This window comes from Saimiri boliviensis, chromosome 7 (assembly GCF_048565385.1).
Source record: "Saimiri boliviensis isolate mSaiBol1 chromosome 7, mSaiBol1.pri, whole genome shotgun sequence".
Lineage (NCBI taxonomy): Eukaryota > Metazoa > Chordata > Mammalia > Primates > Cebidae > Saimiri > Saimiri boliviensis.
Window position 1 is genome coordinate 77,303,369 of NC_133455.1, and position 23,403 is coordinate 77,326,771.

At 41.7% G+C, this 23,403-nt stretch overlaps 1 protein-coding gene across 3 annotated transcripts in view; it reads right to left on the bottom strand.

The window, feature by feature from the left end:
- Window positions 1-23,403, bottom strand: part of PPM1H (protein phosphatase, Mg2+/Mn2+ dependent 1H) — a 307,365-nt gene that overhangs the window by 218,000 nt on the left and 65,962 nt on the right. The window lies entirely within an intron of this gene.

Sequence of the window (23,403 nt, forward strand, 5' to 3'; positions counted from 1 at the left end):
AAGTTGTTATTATCCTCATTTTATTGACCCCATCAATGTCATATGCATGATGATTTAGGTAAATGCCCTAGGCAAACCATTCTGGCATTTTCTTTTCTTTTTTTTTTTTCATTTAGTCCATTTACATTTAAGGTTAATATTGTTATGGCATTTTCTTATAACAACTGAGACTTTACATTATGTACTGTGCTCATACATGATAATCTTGCAGTTAGTTGCACCAACAGACTACAAATAAAACACAGGTAACACAAGAAGGAATTGTGACATGTCACATGGTTTCAGTACCTCAATATATTTTTTCCAAGGCAAGCACAGTATTACTGCAAATGTACAGTAAGAGTGATAATTAATTTTCCCCTTACTACTTTAGTCTTTTTAAAGTACTTTAAGTGAAAACAATCTGCTTTGCAAAATCTTTACCCTTGTGTTAGAAGGTTTGTTTCCAGATTAAAGACTGAATTATACATCAAGTAGCCCTTTGAAAACCATTTGTTATCTGATCAAATATTTTTACCTTTGTCCCCATAACCAGGGCAAAGCTCAGTTAACAAGCCAAGTCTCCCTGATTTACATGGGAAAGAACATGCTAATTCAGCCCTTGGGGCCTCAGAATAACCAATCTGAGTTTCATTTTAGGCAAACTGATTTCTCTACCCTAAGAAGGCTAGAAACTACAATGAGGCTTTGATATGGCCTTTGTCAACCTTAAATAATGAGATTCAGAAATTATGATTGAGCATAGAGTTTATTCCAGTGCAGTGCAAAGCTTAAGGATAGCCACCTGGGCAGCACGCACTCCAAATGGATGTGGTTGGTGTTCCAAAGCCAGGACGCCAAGGTTTCACTTATATAGGTAGAAACAATTTTAGGGAGATTGCAGCACTTTCCCTACAAAGCCAGTATGTAACATTAAGGTGATTTGCTTAGTATGGATTGCTTCATTCCAAGGAAGATTGCTTTAATATTCCCGAGGAGGAATGATGTTTGGAGGGGCAAGGGGGGCGGGGTGCATCTTATCTCTGATGCTGCTTCTCCATTCCTTATCAAGGGGGGGTGGGGGCTTGGGGGTGGGAAGCAGAAATTGCACCTGCATGCTACATGACTCAGGCTACATAGCCACATTCCTCCCAAGGCTCAGAATAACTTGAAGTTCCAACAGCTTTAAGTTTTGATCATTTAATTTCACACTTTGAAGGAGACAAAGGTACCGAATGTAAGCTACTTTAAATTAGATGCTTAAGGCCGGGCGCAGTGGCTCAAGCCTGTAATCCCAGCACTTTGGGAGGCCGAGGCGGGTGAATCACGAGGTCAAGAGATCGAGACCATCCTGGTCAACATGGTGAAACCCCGTCTCTACTAAAAAATGCAAAAAATTAGCTGGGCATGGTGGCGCACGCCTGTAATCCCAGCTACTCAGGAGGCTGAGGCAGAAGAATTGCCTGAACCCGGGAGGCAGAGGTTGCGGTGAGCCGAGATCGCGCCATTGCACTCCAGCCTGTAACAAGAGCGAAACACCGTCTCAAAAAAAAAAAAAAAAAAAAAAAAATGAGATGCTTAATATCACCCTTAAATAAAAAGAACAAGGTGGACTACCAATATATTTCAATTAGTAAGGGTAGATGTGTTCCAAAATATTGTGTGTTGCGTGTTTCAGTTGTGTTCCCTCATCTCAAATCACATAGCAGAGAATATGCACTCAATGTGTTAATTGAATGAACACATGAACTCATTTTGCCATAACACCCCATGTGAGAGAGACTCGAATAAAGGTGTTCTAAGCTTGTCTATGTATTTCTTAAAGCTTACAATATTTGTTTGGAGTCTCTCATTTAATTTCTGCCTTCCATGGAAAAACTAATTTAATTATAAGCACCTCTACTAGAAAATGAGCTTGGGAGTAGGGTATCTGAAAGTGACCCCTAAGCATTCTCCAGCAAAGAAGCCTAGAGTACCTCTTTATCCAAATTCTACCGCTGCCTTCTGCCTTATAAATAAGTACTTAACCTATTAACAGTTATAGCCTACCAAGAAGGCCCTGGAGGGCCAGGATGGCTCTTTTTCAACATCAAAAGACTACTGCAATGGAGGAAAATTCCAAAGGTCTAGGCGGGACCAGGAAGTAGCAGAAAGGCAATTCTGACACTATCAGTTTGAAGCTACCCAGCCATGAATGAGTTCTTTCAGAAAATGGGAATTCCCTTGCCTGGAAACGTCCAAAAGCTGGTTTATGGCCTCCCAGGGATACCAAGAGGGGCTCTTCATGGAATGGGAAGTTCCTAAGGCTTCTTCTCCAACTGTTCAGTCTGTATCTCCATCCTCTTCTTGCCTCCATCTGCAGTTAATACAAAATCTATACCGCTTTCAGAGCTAAAATGAATTTACATGGAACATAGTTTTAGACAAGAGGAGTGGTACTTCTTGCTGAGGTAATTCTCTGACACCTGGTAAACCATATTTAAGGTATGGCAAGTCTCCGTAAAACGGAAATTTCATGGACTTGAATTCCTGTCCCCAACAAGACCTTTAATATGGGGTGTACAAGGGTACCTCAAGTGCTGCTGTTCCTTGGGGCTGTAAATGTGGCTTGCTGTTCTTCCCCAAACAACTTTCCCTGGGACAGCTGCTTTATTCCTAAGGCTTCACTTAGGATCCAAACACTAAGCACTGCAAAAATCCTATCTACAGTACAGCTCTCTGCGGTGCCTGGCCTGTGTCTACAAATACCTTTAGAACATCTGCATTTGCATGGTGCACACATGCAAGCTGCCCAACCCTCTACTCATTTCTCCTTCCATCTGCTGTTTATTTCCTGTCTCAAATACCATCCTCCTCCTGCTGTTCTTTGTCTTAGTGGTCCATGAATTCCAAGGAGCATCCTTGTCATCCCAGCTTGCCACTTTCCCCACATCTAGCTTCTCAGCCTGTGGGTTTGGCCTCACAACTAGGACTTACATCCCCAATTCCATGGCTTGTTCAGGCCGTTGTCACATCCAGCAGGCACCAATATATAAACATCCTAAACTGTCATCTCTTCCTAGTAAATCCTGCACAGCATGGCTGGATGGACCTTTCTCAACTGTGAACGTGACCATGTCTCTCCCACGCTCAAATGTCTCCAAATGGGCTCTGAAGATTTCAGGATAAAATTTAAACTTTGGGGCTGGGCATAGTGGCTCATGCCTGTAATCCCAGCACTTTGGAAGTCTGGGGCAGGTAGATCACTTGAGGTCAGTAGTTTGAGAACAGCCTGGCCAACAAGGCAAAACCGTCTCTACTGAGAAACAATATAAAAATTAGCCGTGGCAGGTGCCTGTAGTCCCAGCTACTCAAGAGGCTGAGAGAGGAGAATCGCTTGAACCCGGGAGGAGGAGGTTGCAGCGAGCCAAAATTGCACCACTGCAATCCAGCCTGGGTGACAAAATGAGACCCTGCCTCAAAAAAAAATTTTTTTTTTAACTTTTTACTTACCAGATCAGTGTCTTCCTGATGGGCCCTCTGCTAATCCTCAGCTTCCCCCATCTGGTCTCCTTACACTCCCTCATCCTGAGCCATAATAAAAGGCCTGTGGTTTATAAAAAACACCCAGTTGCTACATACCACGATTCCTTCTCACACGCCTCTTCCACCCCCTGCAATGACCTAACCTCCTGTCTGACAAACATCCCTTAGCCTTCAGCACTCAGTTTGCTAAGGCTGCTCTGCATGCACTTCATTGTTCTTAAACGCTGCAGTGTAACCAGTAAGTAGCACAGTGCTCTTGGTATGGAAATCACCAGAAACTTGGACTGGTATCCTAGCTCTGCCACTGGCTAGTTATGTGCCTTGGGGAGGTTAATGGGCTACTGTGTGGACTAGGAGAAAGAATAAATGTAAAGTGCATACACCTGGCAGAGACATGTTTTTATCTGCACGGACTCCCCTGCTCCTAGACATCCTCTTTCCTTCTCACCCTCCTCCGTCCCATTCATATGGTTTTTCCATGGCCAGAGTTGACTGGTCTAGGGATGGCCACCTGATTTCCGAGTTGAGCCAGTTAGGGCCCTTCTATGGAAAAGGAAGGAAAGAAAAAGGCAGCAGAAGGCCAGAGGGGGAAGAGAGGCAGAGACAAAGAGGAGAAATGAAGCAGATTTTGTGAGAAGAGTACATATTAGAAATAGAATCTCAACACAGTCCCTGGTTCTAGCTGTTCCCAAGACCCATGTGTCCTTGGAATATCTGGGTAACCCCAATATCCTCTAATAAATTCCCCTTAAATGACTGTCAGTTGCAGGCCAGAGTGTCTAACATCACCCAACTCTCCATATACCCTCACGAGACTATTATTATTAAACTGTAAGCACCTTGAAGCTAGGAGGTGCTTAAAATTAAATCTTACTTAATTTTGTATTTGTAGAGATTAGTATAGGGGGTGATAAACAGCAGGCAGTCGAATACCCACTAAATGAAAGATTTGTTGACTTCAGGGGAGAAATTGTAACTAGGGGTTAAAATTTGTATCACAAGCTCAAGGATGTCTACCTAACATTCTGTGCTAAGAGATAAATTATAGACAACAAGAAGTAGCAAACTTTTGCCAGTTATGACCAGAGCAAGGAAGTGAGCGAAACATCTGACAGCCACTGGTCAGGCTATTTAATCTTCTTAATATCTTTGATTTATTGCCAATTGAGTAAATCAAGGTTTACTTTAAGGATTCAAAAAGAAAGCTGTCAAACTTACATAGATAAGTATCACTGACGCTTTCCAAGTGTAGGCAGTGAGATGTTCAGAAATCTAGCAACTGAAGAAAACAATCACTCCCATGGCCTGGGATACGGAAGGACTCAGAAATTGTTGGAAATTCCACAGACTCAAAAGGAGCTAACTGTTTACCTTCCTTACTGCATTTAATCTAGAGATCAAAATAGATCTCATTGTTCCAGAATCCTGCCTATGGTAAAAAATGGCTTCTCAATGGCTGAGAATAAATTTTAATAGCGGAACCAGAAGCCTAAGAGAGGAAATCAGGAGGAAGAATTTTTCTTCATAAAAAGGACCATGAGGTTAATTTTCATTTCATTATACTTCTAAATTGCATGTATTTTTGTATGCTGATTGCAACATATCCTTTCTGTGTTGACATGAAGTATAAAATTAATCAGTAAATACGTAAAATTCTTACATCCTACATTTTCAAAATACTTCCTTCCTCATTAATTCATTCCTAAAATAAGGCACAAAAGTTCATGAATAAGATGACTGATACATTTGATAAGTGAATTAACCAAAACCACCACCAAATCATGGCTAGACATGGGCTTACTGAAAATTTTCTAAACCACAACCTAATAAAATATAATACTAAATGACTACAAATGCAATCTAGGACACTTTCCATGGCAAGGTATATTTAGAATTCCAAGCTCTGTTGTTTAGAATGGTTCTCAGATGTTCATGTGCCTGTGAGTCATCTGGAGGACTTCTTAAAACATTGATTTCTGGGCCCCACTCTCAGAGATTCAAACTCAGTAGATCTAAGATAGGATCTGAAAAGAGCTTCTAAGTGGTGGTGATGCTTTGTGTCTACTGATGAGCACTGAGTTGCACTGGCCTAGATGAATCATGGTCGCTTTGATTTCACCAAAGACTGGAATTCCCCTGGATCCTCAGCCTCATCCCACTGAGCTAGAGAACTGTACGTGATATATCCTTAGTTTATAATCCACTGGTGGTGGCCGGTGCTACTAGAGTCAGAAGCTCAAGAGACTCCTAGAAATGGAAAAAGGATCCCAGTGAGGCATGGAATTATAGTAGCAGGAACATAAACCTGGTAGGGTTTGGGGGGCGGTCACTGCGAGTGGGGCAAGGGGGACTGGGGACTAGGAAAATGAGGACTCGGGAAAGATTAGGAATGAAAGTACTCGCAGCTCACTAGCTGCAGGGGAAGGGATTGGGAATAGTGGTGAATGAGGGTCTACCCCACATGGAACTCCTGTTAGGAAATGGTTGGCAATAGAAAAGAAATGGTAACCGAGGGTGGGAGAGGGCAGGCAACACGCAGGAAGCTTGTTTCCCAAGGTAGAAGTGGCTGCCATACAAAGGGGTACAGGGCATCCAGACTGCTCAGCACATCCAACCTGGAAAGGGAGTTTCCAACTGGGACAACTCTTTTTATATCAAAGATAATGATACACTATCTAAATTATCAACGACAATACACTTTTACTGGAAAGAAAAAGGACTAAAACAACACCTGTAAACACTTGTGCTTAATTTCATATGATCTCAGTTGAACCTGCCAACAACAAGATAGACAGGGAAGGTATGATTTGTCCAATTCTATAAAAAATTGAATCCTTCAGAAAGCTGACTAACCTGGGGCCAGAGAGCTATTGGTTGGTAAAGTCAGACTGAGATCCCACCTGATTCCAAAGCCTATTGCACCCACTACCTACGCAGCAGAGAAAGGGAGCTGAGCAGCTCTCGGATCTAGAAACAAAACCAAGGGCCCACTGGAATCATACAAGCCAAGTGTGAGGTTTAAGAGTAAGGTGCCAGATGCTAAGAAAAGTTCAAGCACCCACTAGATACGGCAAAGAGATTATCAGTGGCCACTGGCACGGACTATAAAAACCAAAGTCCTAAAATACTCTCCCCTCCCAGAGAAATTAAGTTCTAAGGTGATAAAACGCACTAAGTCTGGGATGGAATGCATTTGTTTCCAGGAAAGTATTTCCCTCGTGTGCTTCCTTTTTACGAATAAGCAAGTTAAAAACTTGAAACAGCATCCATGCCTCTATAAAAATTTTGGCTATAATCCAAAGGTGGCACTGTAAAACTGCTCTAAAATGCTGTCACAAGTTTCTGGAAATTATAAATCACTATTCACAGAGTAATTAAGTAACAATTTTTTACTTTATTTTTATTTTTTCGAGACAGGGTCTCAGCTGGCCACCCAGGCTGGAGTGCAATGGTGTGACCACGGCTTACTGCAGCCTTGACCTCCCAGGAGCAAGCAATCCCCCTCCTCAGCCTCCAAGTAGTTGGGAGTACAGACATGCGCCACCATGCCCAGCTAATTTTGTCTCTGTACCTTTTGTAGACACAGGTTTTCACCATGTTGTTCAGGCTGGTCTTGAACTCCTGTGCTCAAGCAATCCACCTACCTTGGCCTCCCAAAGTGCTGGGAAAATAGGCGTGAGCCACTGTGCCTGGCCAACAATTTTTTAAGTTAGCTCCAAATTCCATGGACGTTTCAAAACTTAACGTATATGTTTTTGTGGTTAAAGATTTACTGATAATTTAGTTGTAAACTTTCATATTATTCTTTTAAAGCTCAGATTCAACCTCTGGATAACAAATTTTAGTTGAGTATTTCATCAACAGAAGCTTTGTGTGTGAGGGGAGGGTTTGTAAATCTGTGTCATTACTGTGATGTCTAGAATACTGTAAATGAAAAAAGCAATACTGGATGCTCTTTTGCATAAGAAAATAATATATACTATATATATGTATATATATCTTAAAATGAAAACATCGAAAGAATAAACTAGTAACTAGTAAAAACAGACACCTATAGGGATTATGTGTGAGAAGAACAGATATGGAAACGGAACCTGGACAATTACAGTAGTATTTGTATCTTATTTTTTTGAGATGGAGTGTCGCTCTGTCACCCAGGTTGCAGTGCAATGGCATAGTCTCAGCTCAATGCAACCTCCCTCTCCTGGGTTTAAGCGATTCTCCTGCCTCAGCCTCCCGAGTAGCTGTGATTACAGGCACCAGCCACCACATCTGGCTAATTTTTGTGTTTTTAGTAGAGACAGGGTTTCATCATGTTGCTGGTCTCGAATTCCAGACCACGTGATCTGCCCACCTCAGCCTTCCAAAGTGCTGGGATTATAGGTGTGAGCCACCACACCCAGCTATCTTATTTTTAAAAAATAATTTTAATTCCTGAAAATAAAAATATTTAAAAGCACACCTAGTAATTAAAAACTTAACTGTACAGCAAATTGGTAATCTAACAATATAAATTAGTAATCAAACAATGCAAGTGACTTTTAAACAACTAGAGGACAAAAATCTAAAGAGGAAAAATGTTAAAAAAAAAAAAAAGTCTCAAAATGTCCTTAGCAGTTTTACTGTTTGAAGGGGCTAATACTGGTTAATTCTGAAATAATTAACATCAAAAACAAACAAATGTTAACACAGAGAAAAACAAATCCCTAAATCTACAGTGCTAGTTAAAAACAGAATAAAGCTAAATCGCTAGGGCTGGGTGCATTGGCTCACGCTTGTAATCCCAGCACTTTGGGAGGCCGAGGTGGGTGGATCACCTGAGGTCAGGCATTCAAGACCAGCCTGGCCAACACATGGTGAAACCCTGACTCTACTAAAAACCCAAAAATTAGCCAGGTATGGTGGCGGGCACCTGTAATCCCAGCTACTTGGGAGGCTGAGGCAAGAGAATCCCTTGAACCTCAGAAGTAAAGGTTGCAGTGAGCAGAGACCATGCCATTGCCCTCCAGCCTGGGCAGTAAGAGTGAAACTCTGTCTTGAAAAACAAACAAAACTAAACTGCTACACTGAAGGTAAGTATTATTGCTTATTCTGAAAATTGATAATTAAAGGAGAGAAATTAAACACTGACCTATCTTGTTGAGAAACAAACTAGTTTTTTTCCCCCCAGTTAGTAAAGCATTATGGACTGACTGACTGCATCTCTGCCAAAATCGTATGTGGAAATCCTAACCCCTAATAGGATGCTTTAGGACATGGAGCTGGTGGGAGGCAACTGGGTCATGAAGATGGAGCTCTTGTGAATGGGATTAGTGTCTTTATAAGAGAGACCCTGGGAGCGTGCTGGCTTTCCTTTCCACGTGTGAGGCTACAGGGAGGTGGCAGTCTATAACCAGGAGGAGGGCCCTCATTGGAACCTGACCTTGCTCACACCCTGATCTCAGACCGCCAGCCTCCGGAACGGTGAAAAACAAATTTCTTGTTTATAAACCATTCAGTCTGTGATGCTTTGTTACAGCAGCCCAGACTAAGAAATAATAAGGCAATGTTCTTCTTTACAGAAAAATGGCATAATGTACATAGTGGAATTGATAATTAGAAAATAATCAGTCTGCAACCCGCAATGGTATAATTGATTTGGGCAAAGACTATCCGCAGATGCTAAATCTCTCAGATGGAAGGTTATTGTCAAAAGGCTAGTTACATGGTATCACCTCACATATTACTTGCTAATTTCATGGAGAGAAACACGCCTTTACAAGGGAAAGATATGGTAAAATCAAGTGATCAAACATGGATCCTGGGAGTGGGACGACCCAACACTGCATGAGTGGGCTACACCGCCTGATGTGACGCAACTTGAAACGCACAGCATCACCCAGAAAGCGTTCTTCCCAATCTAACTGTATGAGGAAAAAAGGAGGCAGAGAATTGGGCTAAGCATCATAAGGAAACAACTAGAAAAAAGTAAAACATTATGATATTTTGTAGAAAACTAGTTTGGTTTCTTCAAAAAGTCAACCTTATAATAAAAAGGCCATAAAAAGATATTTCTGGGATGGGGGTAAATGCAAATGTGGACCATAGGTCATCAATCAATGAGAAGTTTCTTGGGGGCAATAATGCTTTGTGTTTCTGTAGGAGAATATGCTTGTTCTTACCTGATTCAGACTGAAATATTTAAGGGTTAGATAATGTAAAAGGATTCAAAGGAAAGGAAATGCATTTAGAAAGATAAAGCAAACGCGAATGTTAATAACTTGAATCTAGGTGAAAGATATTTAGGTACACATTAAATTATTCTTTCAACACTTCTACTTGTTACAAATGTTTAATAAAACACTTTGCTTTCATCCTATGAGGAAATGGAAGTTTTAACAAATGTATACAATCAAATGTTAAAACATGTACAATTCAAGATTATGGAAAAAGGAATAAAAGGAAATATCAGGAGCGGGAGGAGTTTCAATGCACATATGCTGACAGTTCAGATACTTATGAAAAATTAAGCCTCAATGGTCAGGCACCGTGGTTCACGCCTGTAGTCCCAGCATGTTGGGAGGAGGAGGAGGGTGGATCACGAGGTCAGGAGTTCGAGACTACCTGGTCAACGTAGTGAAACCCCGACTCTACTAAAAATACAAAAAATTAGCTGAGCATGGTGGTCTGTGCCTGTAGTCCCAGCTACTCAAGAGGCTGAGGCAGGAGAATTGCTTGGACCTGGGAGGTGGAGGTTGTGCTTAGTTGAGATTGCACTAGCTGGGCAACAGAGAGAGAGAGACTCCATCTCAGAAAATAAATAAATAATAAATTAAGCATCAAATGTAGTTCTTGGCTTTCTGGCCGCCACAGCAGAAAGGGAACTGTGGCCACTGTCACAACTTTCCATCATCCAAAGCCCAACATTACCAGTTCTGTAGGGAAACTAGAGCTGGTTCAGAGGAAATGTTTCTTCCCATGGGTTTTCCTATGGGAAAGATTCATTGTTAAAGGGAACAATATCCTCATCATCACTCCCACAATACATACAAAGGAAAAGGGGCCTATTCCTTTCTATGTCTGTCTCTCAATAGAAGACAAGGGGGTAGTTCCAAAGTCAAGTGCACTGAAAACCCTATTAGGAAAAGAGGTAGGTAAGGAAGAAGAATAAAGACAAACTTCACAGAGTGCTACAGAGATGGCAAAGCTGCACATCATTCAAATTAATTTCCATAGATGCTATTTGCTCCATAAAAAACTTCATAAATGGCTGGGGAGGCGACCAAAAAACAAAAACACAAAAAACCTGAAAAAAACAACCAAACTGTCATTTCTGTTTGTTGCTCATATACAGAATTAAGATTGATTTCTGTATTGTTGAAAAGAGATCAATTGTTTTTCTTTAAAGCTGAGCAGCACATTACTATTATACTCCGAAAAGTGTAACATTGTAGAAGAACTTATTTCTGGAAAAACTAGGTAACTCAGGCAACTCACACCGCAATGGACGGCCACCCAACCTGCACATAGCCAGAGTTTTTCTTAAAAGCTACTCTGGTCTGCTGCAACTCAGGAATGATCTAGAGTCTAGAAAATCTCCACCCTCAGCACCTGCAGTGGACTAAATGGTGTCCCCCACCCCGCCACCAAAAAAAAAGAAAATCTTAGCATTTAATGCTGAAAAGTAACACATCTGACACTTTAATCACTCTCCACAAGCATTACCCTTTTGCCTTATGTGCACAGGACTTCTACTGTTTGATGTCGTCACAGGGGTCGGGGTGGGCAGAAGTGACCTTGGCAAGTCACTCGTAGCTCAGTTTCTCAGCCTAAAAATGAGGATAGTGTAGTATTTAACCTCAGGGTTATGAAGATTAAATGAATTTTATAACAACCTGTGAAAGCCTGGCAGACTGTAAGGCCATAAAAATGTTATAGCACATTTACTTTTTAGGTAGAGTCATCCTAAGTAACACCCATGAAATCATGAGTATCACATCAAAGCTTTACTTTTATCTAACAGGCACTGAGAGAATGTGCCTCCTAAATCATTTCATAGCCATCAGAAATAAGTAAACGTTTGTCACTCTCTTCTGGAAGGCATGGCAACACAAAAGCAAAATTTAAAAAAACATAAAAATAAAAAATTTAGAAGTATGTGTGTTTCGGGAAAGAGGAAGGAGGATAGACCAAAATTGTCTTCCAATGGTCAAGAGATGGTTCCTACAACCCTGACCCTCACCCACAGTATAGGCTCGGCATAAGCTTCAGGGATTATACATCTGTTAACGAATGTAGTTTCCTTTAAAGCAGGTACTTTCCAGAGTCAAACGTAGAAGGAGGGCGAGCAAAAGCCACTGTGTCACAATGCTCTTGAAACATTTCCCCATGTGAGAAAGAATATACTGATCCCAGTCATGGTAAAGAAATAGGCCAAAAGCTAGGGTGGCCAGCGGTCCCAGCTTGCCCGGCACTATTCTGGTTTTAGTGCTGAAAGTTCCCCCACCCTCTCAGTTAGCGGCAAACCACCGTGTTGGTAACCCTCCCTAAAATCCACTTGCTCTTCACGTAAAACAGTGCTCCAAGTGACACAGACTGGAGGCTTTTTAAGTTGGAAACTTACAAAGATATCAGACAGCACGTCCATCGAGCTACTGAATCTACAGTTGAGGAAGGCAGAAAGGGGCAAAGTATACTCCAGACACACGCAGAACCCAGACAGGATTATCTCTGAGGCAATGAACAGAAACAGGTTGTCATGACATAAAAGCCCAAGAGTCAGAACAGATTTTAGGTTTTAAATAGCAAAAGATGACTTCTTAGGACCCAACATCACGGGGCTAATGTGGGGCTGATTCCTTGGCTCCCTGGGATTTCATGCTGTATGAATCCAACCTTCCAGTTATCAGTAGAAAGCTCAAGACTTTTCCATCTAAAGCACCCATGTTATTCCAGGTCTCTAGGCCTGTGAATGAACTGTCAAGAGGAAAGGCAGCAACTGAGTCCTATTTTCATGGATGGATAATATGCATGTCTGTTAATTTTTGATTGGATTCCTGACATAACAAACGCATGTCTGATAATTTTTGACTGGATTTTCATGGACTGATTGGATTCCTGATATAACATATGCATGTCTGATAATTTTTGATTGGATTCTTACATTGATTTTGAGCTTATTGGGTGCTGGATATTTTTGTATGCCCACAAATATTCTTGAGCTATATTCTCAAACAAAGGGACATAGTCACTTTAAAAGAGTTTGAGCCTTTTGGGTTTTCCTTTTACGATGTGTTAGGTGGGATGAGACTGTGTTAAGTCTACAGCTAATTATCCCCTACTGTTTAAGGCAAGACCCTTCCTAATGCACTGTGAACGAGGTTTTCCCATTTGGTTGATGGAAGGGGCACTATTCTTGGCTCTGTGCAAGCACTGGGTACTGTTTCCTCTAATGCATTGGATGGCTTCTCCAGCTGGTTTCCTCACAGGAATATGCTAATCAGAACCCTGCTAAATACTTGAGGCAAACTCTCTGCAGCTCTCCAGAACTCTCCCTCTGTGCAACTCTGTATTCTCCAGGACACTGTTCCGTGAATTCTAGCCTTCTTGGTCTTCTCAGTCTCTCAACTACTCCTCTTCAACTCAGTGGGTTTGCTTGGTTCTGCCTGGGTGGGGACCTCTCAAAGCATAATTGAAAAGGGAACAATCTCTCAATGTGGGACAATCACAGGGCTCACCCCATTTACTTCCTATCTTTCAGAGATCACTCTCTTCTGTCGCCTGATGCCCAGTGTCCCACAAACCATTGTTTCATGTATTTAGTTTGTCTCTTTATTTTTTGTACAAAAAAATTAGCTGAGCATGGTGGTCTGTGCTGTAGTCCCAGCTACTCAGGAGGCTGAGGCAGAAGAATTGCTTGAACTTAGGAGGTGGAGGGTGTGGTTAGCTGACACTGCACCAGCTAGGCAACAGAGAGAGACACCATCTCAAATAAATAAATAAATAAATAAGTAAAGCCTCAAATGCAGTTCTCAGCTTTCTGGCTGCCATAGCAGAAAGGGAACTGTGGCCCATCTCTTTCCTAAAAGTTTGCTTTTCAGAAACCACCTGCAAGTGTGCAGCCTCTCTCCCTTACTGTCCACACCTCCACGGCGCAGAAATTGTGAGTAAACTGTTATTCTTACAGTGTCCCGGCAGGTCTGCCAAAGCTTTCGAAACTGTCCTCAAACTTTTTTAGTCATATTGTACTCTGTCTAATTCTCAATTGAAAGGAAGAGTGAAATGCTGGTCATTAAAATCTTAAGGCTCTAAGGAAATAGGGAGATACAGGTAAACGTGACTATTATTCAATGTCAGTTGTATTCCTCAGCTATACCCCCTTTATAATTTAACAGCTTTGGTAAAATCCAGGAGCTTTAAATACCTCTCACTCTCGCCAGGTAAGGAAAATGAACAGTTAAGGGGGACAAAATTTTTTTAATTCATAGAATTTCAAGAGAATATAATCTAAAACCCAGTTTAAAGATTTTACTTCTTCCCTTATTCTAATCATTGCATAGTCATCTCTCATTATTTGCTTCAACTTATGTACAAACACAAATGAGCTAAAAATCTGTAAAGTCAGAAGCTAAGTTAGTAGCAACAGGCTGACAATTACTATAATGAATACACGTATGAATTCCATAACCATGTACACTGATCCAGCCTCAGTATCAGCAGCAAATGCTATCCCTGGAAGAGACAGGGGAGGGGCATCTTACGTAAGTGGCTATGTTAGGCAGCAAGCCACTAGGAAGCACGCAACCTTGGATTCTAGTTCCTCATTAACCTTCATCCTAAAAACAAGGGGGGACATGTGTAAAAAGCAAGGTCAGATCCCAAAATAGGTGGAGGTTACATTTTCACATCTAGCTCTGGAATCAGTAATTAGTTCCTTTTTTTTTTTCCTTTTGGCTTTTTCCGGCTCCACAGGTAAAGCAAGATGCTCAAATGCCTATTTTCAAAATGAACCCTGGAATGACTTGCATTTTAAACAGCATGATGCATTATCTTTAACAATAGCACTGGCCACATTTTGGAGGAAGTTAACTGTCTCAGCAAATGACAGAAAATGATCCTTTCACATCTGCAGCTAGTAATCTAAGAGCTCTGAATAGCAATTCATTCACATCAGTCAGTCAAATAATGGCCTAATTCCTCTTCCAAATTCATATTGCTTATTGTTTTATAGAACAATCATAAATGGAAAACCTTCAAGGCTTTGCATTCAAAAATCTGACGTTAGGAAGTAGATCACCTGAATGAGAAGAAACAAAGCTATCATCTGATACCCATGCTTGGCACCAGACCCTTCACATCCCAAGGGACAAAGCTCCTGCACAGAAATAACCCGAGGAGGAGGCACATCCATCATTGCCTAGAATCTCCTCAGTAGGCTTCTCTTTCACTTCTTGACATTGAAGCATCAGAAGCACAGAATTAAAAAGGAATAAAACATGTGCTAACAGAGAACTTCATAAATCCAGGAGGCTGAAAGAGAAAGTATGCACGAATGTTTGTCTTCCGGGGAGGTTAAGAGGTGAAGATAGACTGTTCTCATGCTGCTATGATGAAATACCTGAGACTGGGTCATTTATTTAAAAAGCAGGTTTAACTGACTCACAGTTCTGCGTGTCTGGGGAGGTCTCAGGAAACTTACAATCAAGACAGAAGGGGAAGCAAACACATCCTTCTTCACATGGCGGCAGGAAGGAGGAGTGTGAAGCAAAGCAGAAAAAGCCCCTTATAAAACCATCAATTCTCGTGAGAACTCACTATCACGAAAACAGCATGTGGGTAGCCACCCACATGATTCAATTATCCCACTGGGTCCTTCCCATGACATGTGAGGATTATGGGAATTACAATTCAAGATGAGATTTGGATGGGGACATGGCCAAACCGTATCAGAGGGGATGCTGTAAAGAATCAACAATCAAAACCTTCGAAAGTACACCTTTCAAGTCTAAAGCTCTTAATATATATTCATAAAAAAAAATTCAAACAAAACATGCACAACGCTATCACCTAAATTGATAATTATGGGAAAATCGGAACTGATACTTTAAAAATGATTTATATGAACTGTGTCATCTCTCAGATGAAGAAAATGAACTGTAGAAAATTCTCAAGTTGTCCAAAGTCACACGGTGATGACCCCGATTATGACGTACAGAGTCTCTGTCTGATGCATCTCCTACAACTCAATGTTGAAAGGCTCAGTGCGCCTTGGCACTTCTCCTTCCAAATGTAAAGATAAAATTTACAACATCACTGTAACCTCTGCCTTCTAAAGGATCATATTCCAGTATTCCCTGCTCCAATTAACAGCAGTTTGGATTGTTGCTGTTAAGTTTCCTGGCCACAGAAATGATGGGGTTGTTGGATGAACATGGCTTAACACTGACTGGGCGTGGGGAAATGAAACTGTACCCTCTCTTCTAGTTATTTCGTGTTTTATCATTTACCCAGCACTTCCACACACATCATCTTCATTAACACTCCAACAATCTTGTGCAGCAGGAAGAGCAAGCATTACACCTCCCTTCTTCTAGAAAAGAAAACCGAGTCTCAGGCCTGCCTAATTGCAACAAAATATAATACAAATAAGATGATACTGGAAACTAAGACAGGCAGTGAGATTTACTGAGAATAGTATCAGCTTAAATATTGAACTAGACTAGGTTAGAATCCCACTTGCTTCCTTACTAGCAAAAGAAGCCATGGGCCTCATTTCTCTCCTCTGAATTGGAGCTACTATAACCACCTTCCTTCCAGGCATTTTTGAGGATTAGATAGCGATTCTGCAAAATGCCTGGCACAGCAGCAGTCTCTCAGCAAATGCCGGCTAGCATTAGGAAGCACTAAAATTAAATGTTCCAACAAATCTAAAGTTTCAAGTCCTGGAAACTGTAACTAGATAATACTAACAGTTTCATTTAAACTACAAAATCTTCAGACATGGAGTTGACAACAGTTGATTAGCTTCAGTTGACATTTATAGCCACCCCCTTTTCTATTTGTTCAGGTATTTCTGGCTCTATTGAGGTTGTATGACTTTTTGCAGGTTGCTTTCTCCTTGTCAGAGACACCGCACACTTTGTATATTCAAATACATGTCTTACGCTCCATTTTATTCCCAGTAACAGATCTTTTAATTCTAGAAGAGGACCATATGGTTATAGAGAAAGAGGCAGGTGAGGAAACGAACCCTCACCGCTAAGACTTCCGGGAAGGAATCAGTAAGTCTCATTCCCTTAAGCAGGGCACAGACCCAAACACGTCCTGGGCCAGAATGCTGTAACTAAGGCACCATGGTGCTTGCGGCAAACTGGAGAGCATGTGTCCCTTCTAAAGGGGCAGCTTGTACACAGCTCCAGCTGACTGGGAATATGGCTCAGTGTTACCAAGTCTCCTGGCATTTCAAGAAAAGCCAAGTATCTATATTAAGAAAAATTTCTAGAGTTTTGAAAATACAATGCGGGCCAAACCAAAAAAAAAATGCTTATGCGCAAATCTGGTCCTTGGGTCACCATTTCCTGTGTTACCCTAATGCCTTCTGAGATCTAGTATACCCAACTGCAGAGAAACTCTGCTCTGGAGTTTTCTACCTGGAATAGGCATCCCCAAACTTTTTACACAGGGAGGCCAGTTCACTGTCCCTCAGACCGTTGGAGGGCCGCCACATACTGTGCTCCTCTCACTGACCACCAATGAAAGAGGTGCCCCTTCCTGAAGTGCGGTGGGGGACCGGATAAATGGCCTCAGGGCCTAGTTTGGGGACGCCTGACCTGGAAGGTCATGCAGAGAGAGCAAAGATCATGAAACACCCAGAGAGTGGGCTGCTGAAATAAGAAGGATGAAATCTGAAACAGAATCCATTGGAAAGTAGGAAGATAGACAAGTTGGGGGTCAGGATGTAAGATGGCTGCTGGCCCCAGGAGAGTCCAGAGTTCATACGGTCAGAAGATGATAGAGTGATTAGCTGGAAAACGAGGCTGTTGAGAAAGGGTTTCCCATGAAAGAACAGATATTCAGGGCTTCTGACTCCAGATTAGGCTGTGACCTAAATAAACTTGAATGTCTGAGACAGGCAAACTGACTTGAATACTTCTGAGCTTCTATCAGGTCTTCAAGGCTTTCAGATGCATTAATGATATATGATCCTTAAGCCTCTTTCAAAGACTTTGTTTTGAGGACATAATCCATGCCTTTTCGAATGTTATTTCTAGAGGGGTGAAATAGAAACTTGGAATGAAAAGAAGTGTAAAAGAATCTTTGTGAACTTGGTGTACAGCTTTTATAGATATGTGCAGACATCTCTTTTCTCTGATGGAACAAACCTGGAAGTAGTAAAGTGAGTCAGCACTTTATTATCGTATTTAGAAATATATGACTCATGGAATAATCAACTTTAAAAAGTGTGCTGAGAAAATCCATTAGTCAGAGATTCCAATCATTCTTTTATATATGAAAGGCAGAGCTATAGTAAAACACCAATTTATCCTTTATCATCTAATTTAATAGATACCATTTCAATCTTTTTAAACGCTTTAGTGAAAATTCAATACTTTTTTAAATGAAGATTTTTGCTCTCCAAGGTAGAATAATATCAAACAACCCTAAGAATCAAAGTTTTAAATTCACAGAAATTACATTATACCACACTGATTCCACCTACAGAGCTGTTTTTGTTTTGAGACAGAGTCCTAGTCTGTCACCGACGCTGGAATGCAGTGGCGCAATCTCAGTTCACTACAACCTCCACCTCCTGGGCTCAAGTGACCCTTCCACCTCAGCCTCCAGTGTAGCTGTCCCACAGGCTCGTGCTACTACACATGGCTAATCTATCTGTCTGTCTGTCGTCTGTCTGTCTGTCTCTCGCTCTCTTTCTTTTTTTCTTTTCTGAGATGGAATCTCACTACACCTGGCTTTTCTTTCTCTTCTCTTCTCTTCTCTTTTCTTTTCGAGATGGAATCTCACTCTGTCACCCAGGCTGGAATGCAAGGACGTGGTCTTGGCTCACTGTAACCTCTGCCTCCTCCCAGGTTCACGTGATTCTCCTGCCTCAGCCTTCTGAGTAGTTGGGCCTACAGCCGTGTGCCACCACACCAGGCTAATTTTTGTATTTTTAGTAGAGACAGGGTTTCACTATCTCGGCCAGGCTGGTCTCAAACTCCTGATCTCGTGATCCACCCACCTCTGCCTCCCAAAGTGCTGGGATTACAAGTGTGAACCATCACACCCGGCCTAATTTCTCTCTCGCTGTTTTTCTATAGAGATGGGGGTCTCACCATGTTACCCAGGCTGGTCTCAAACTCCTGGGCTCAAGCAATCCTCTTGCTTGATTGTTGGGATTACAAACATGAGCCACTGCGCCTGGCCCAGAGCTGTTTAAGTAACAATAACTTTAACCACACCCAATTATTCACAAATGTGGACTTTCTAGCCCAAATATTCCTACTCAGAGATACTCACTGAAAATGCAAAAGAGTTACTAATTCTATGGCTAAATAGCTGATTGCCTGCATTCCATTTCCCACCAGTGAATTTTCACCGGACTCACTTTCACACTTAGGGTAATATAACCATTAATGTTCTCCAAAAGAAAGCAAACGTAGACGCAATACTGTTACTCTCTGTAAACCTAACTCTGGAAATTTTTTAATTTGCTTGTTAAGTACGAGTTACTTTGACTCTAACTATAGGCACTATAGGGTAGCTATTGTCGTAAGCAGGAGCATCAAGGTGAATGAAAGGGGAGAACTGAGATTTTAGGGAAAAAATGGGTTTAATTTTAAAGCTAGCAAAGGGTTTAGGGATATTCTCTGATTTGACAGACATAGGAAACATAGTCACTAAATATGACTAAGACCATTGCCCAATTTGTCAGAATCCAGGTATCCTAATTTCATTCCCAGTGCTTTTCCTATTATTGAGGCTCTCGATAAAAACTGGCAAAACAATAAATCTAATCACGAGACATTAAGGACCTTTTCCAGCTGCATTCATCCACGTCATTATAATCTCATTTTGCACATGCATCTGCTAGCACCAACACTTTAGGTTTAGAGCAGTGGCTCTACTGCAGGGGACATTTGGCAATTTCTGAAGATATTGTGGTTGCAGCAGCCAGGTGAGGGTGCTACTGGTATCTAGCGGGCAGAGGCCAGGGATGCTGGTAAACATCCTGTAATATGCAAGACAGCCCTCGACCACAAAAATTACCCCATCCAAAGTGTTATTAGTGCCGAGGCTACAAAAGCCTGGTCTACAGGTAATGTAAGAAAGTGGGCGTTCCTTCTACAAGGCAAGTTTGCAGTAATAAAGTTGGGTATGACGTTACCGTTGAAGCATGATATATAACTTGTAAGGCAAGAACTAATATTGGTTTTAAAAAATCAGAAATAGGCATTATACTTAAAGAAGTAAGAGAGCATGAACCTAGAGTGACTGGCCACTTAGCTGACATTCTCATGCCACCAGAATTTGTGAACTGTGCAAGAAGTACTTGCTAGTATTGTCTGCTATGTAGAATTTTAGCTTTGCAGGATTGCAGCATATTTAGCATTGATGTCAGTTTAGAACAATCAATTTACTTTTATTTTGCAGTAACGAAACATACTTAGATATATGAAAACTTTTTAAATATTGAAATTCATGCAGGAAAATTAGTTTCGCAAATCTAAACCTCTCTTTAGCCCTTAACCACTTTATTTTCCACTGAGAACTTCTTAAATCTAAGAAGTCATTCTTAAAACTAGAATTATCACGTAAAATAATAGTGGAACAGAGTCATACATACTGGTACAACATGAGTAAAATGTTTTTATGAGAAACATGCTTTCAATGTGCAACTCCAGTAAGCTAAGCCTACAAGAAATGGCACAAATTTGAGCAAACTGTTTCCCTCGTATGACCTTCGAAAATAATTTTGAAGTCTAAAAGTCCTCAACAGACTGTTTGAGGATTATTATTTTTTAAAGGCGAAGCTTTCAGACGGTAATTTGAGCACTCATAATGGGAAATGATAAACTGGCAATAATATAAAGTATTACTGGAGGAAAAATGCCCACTCCTCATTAGGGCCAAATGAATGCTCTTTTGGCAAAGGGAAAAGGCACTTGGCTGGCTGGTCAAATACTGTGGATGATTATTTTTCCTTTTGTTCATTCTCTCCAATTAAGAGTGAAGACTGTCTGTCATTAACCAGGGATTCTAAAGAAGCCCCTTCTAAGAAGGTGTCTTTTCATTTTACTTAGTAGCCCGATAAGGATCTGGTCCAAACTTTTCAAAAAGACGTCGCCAGATCTCAGCTCCCCAGAATAACTGCTCTGCCCAAGCAGCTTGCTTCAAACCATCCCACAAACTGCCATCCAGAGACACATTTATTCATGCGGTTCCTTCCCTCCACCCCATCACCGTCACTGTCTGTGACACCCTCCCCTCCTCTGGGTCTCTAGTTCAATTCCAGATGCCCTTCAGGGTTCAGCTCCTAGTTCTGACCTTCCTGCTCTCAAACCTTCCCATCATGAACCTCACTGTCACTTGAATTCCAACTGCATTCTCTCCGGATCACTTTCTCTAGCCCTTTATCATTTCTTTTATCTCTTCTAGATTATTAAAGGTCTCACTAAACCTCCATCTCCAGGGCTCAAGCTATTCTCATGCTTCAGCCTCCTGAGTAGCTGGGACTACCAGCATGTGCCACCCTGCCCTGCTAATTTTTTGTATTTTTAGTAGAGACAGGGTTTTGCCATGCTGCCCAGGCTGGTCTCAAACCCTGGGATCAAATGATCCACCTGCCTTGGCCTCCCACAGTGCCGAGGTCACAGGCATGAGCCACCACACTTGGCCTTAAGGTCTCACTTCTAATAGGTTTTTTCTAGCTAGAGAGAATATTAAAAAGTATACTTTTCAGTCTCCCTGTAAGAAAATTTTTACTGACCAGCAGTAACCACTTAACACATAAATAGTGTTAGATATAGTGAACTCCAGGTTTCTCTTCAAACAATCAGTAAGTACATTCAGTTCTTTGTCCTCCATTTTAAAGTTTAACTTCTTTATAGTTTCAGTAAACAACCTTTTCCACCAGTTCTAATCAGTAGTTCACATCTGTTCTCCCAGTTCCCTTCTCTGTCCTGACTCATCCCAGTCACCTGCTCCAGTCACCTGCTCCCATCACCTGCTTTGACCTAGGTCACCCTTGGCTACCTGCTCTGACCTGCCTGTAACCGTCCTTCCCACCAAACTACCCACCTTGCCACTCTGGCTCCCTTTAAAATAGCCAATTGGGATTAGTCTAGCTTGTGCAGTCTAACCCTAGCCAATAGGGGAATGACACAGCAGTAGGGGCGACCTCCGTCAGAAATAAGTACCCCTTTCCCTCCCTTGCCCAGGTGTGCACTCGCCATTTTTCCATCTGTGAGCCGCACCCTTCTATACAAGTAAATTGCCTTGCTGAGGAAATTGATATTCTAGTGCTACTTCTTTTGTGGCACTGAAAATTTTACATATAAAATTTTACATGTAAAATGTTATATATATTACATATAATTTAACATATAACAATGACTATTGGGTCCCAGCTCACTTTATAAATTCCCTAAAATTGCAACTCAGCACAAGAGCCTTTTCTCAGCGTGCATTTATACAAGCCAGTGTCTGTGGTGAACTCCAAGCATCCTCTTCAAGCAGTCTAGTTATCATGTCAGATGTGGGAGGGGTGCCACTGGAGTATGGAATTGCTAAGAAGGAAAGCCAAGAGACTTGTGTCAAGCTGTTTTTTTTTTACTCTCTTCTTTCTGTGTCCCTTGATCTCAGCAGGACTCTGTCCTTCTGATGTCTTCCTGTCCCACTGGGATGTAAACAGCCTGACCAATATCTCTAGCACTGGGGTTTGGGACACTGACTTTGGTGCTTCCTGACATCTACATTTAGCCCCTCTGGTGGTGTTAAAGCTTGTTCACAAATTCCTTGACACCCATCCCTTCAACAAGTGAAGCCTAATTCCCTCCCTCCTAAGTGTGGGCAAGACTTAATGACTTGCGTCTAACTTATACAATATGGTGGCAGTAACAGTGTATGAACTGGTAATAAAAGACATCAGGGCTTCCTCTGCTCTTTCTTTTGGATCATTCACCGTGTGGAAGTCAGTTACTATGTCACGAGGGCACATGGCAAAGAACTGAGGTTTCCTACCAAAAACTAACACTAACTGGCCAGCCACGGGAGTGAGCCATTTCAGACAGGATCCTCCAGGACCACTCAAGCCTTCAGAAGCCTGACTCCAGCTAATATCAGGATGGCAACCTCATGAGAGACTGAGCGGGAAATACCCAGATAAGTCACTCCCAGATTCCTGACCCGCAGAAACAGTATAACATCATAAGCATTCATTTTAGGCCACTGAGACCGGGATGACCTGTGTGGCAATAGGTAACTGGAACAGCACTCTTCCACTTTCTCCCTTCTGCCACTCAGAATCGAGTCCATGACGCTCAGCCCAAGGGATGAGCTTCTTTGAGGCCGGTCGTCATCAGTATTTCTCTACCCTGCTCCCTTCCATCCCACACTCCATGCTTCCCCCCTCCCACCTTTCACATATAGCAGGCATTCCACAAATGTTTGTTGAAGAAATACCTCCAGTTCCAGCCTTTCCTGTGGCTCATTCACAACCCAGAAAAATGTACCAAAAAGCTGAGTTGATCCTCGAATGCTTATAGAACTTAAGACAGTGCACGGTAATTTGCAACCTGCCTCCTGATCTGGATTTGGAGCATTACATTTGGCTGGCGCTTTCATCGGTCTGTGCTAATCTAATGCTAAGTCACAGCTTCCATGCTTTCATCTCTACAGCGTTCACATTCATCAGTCATTTAC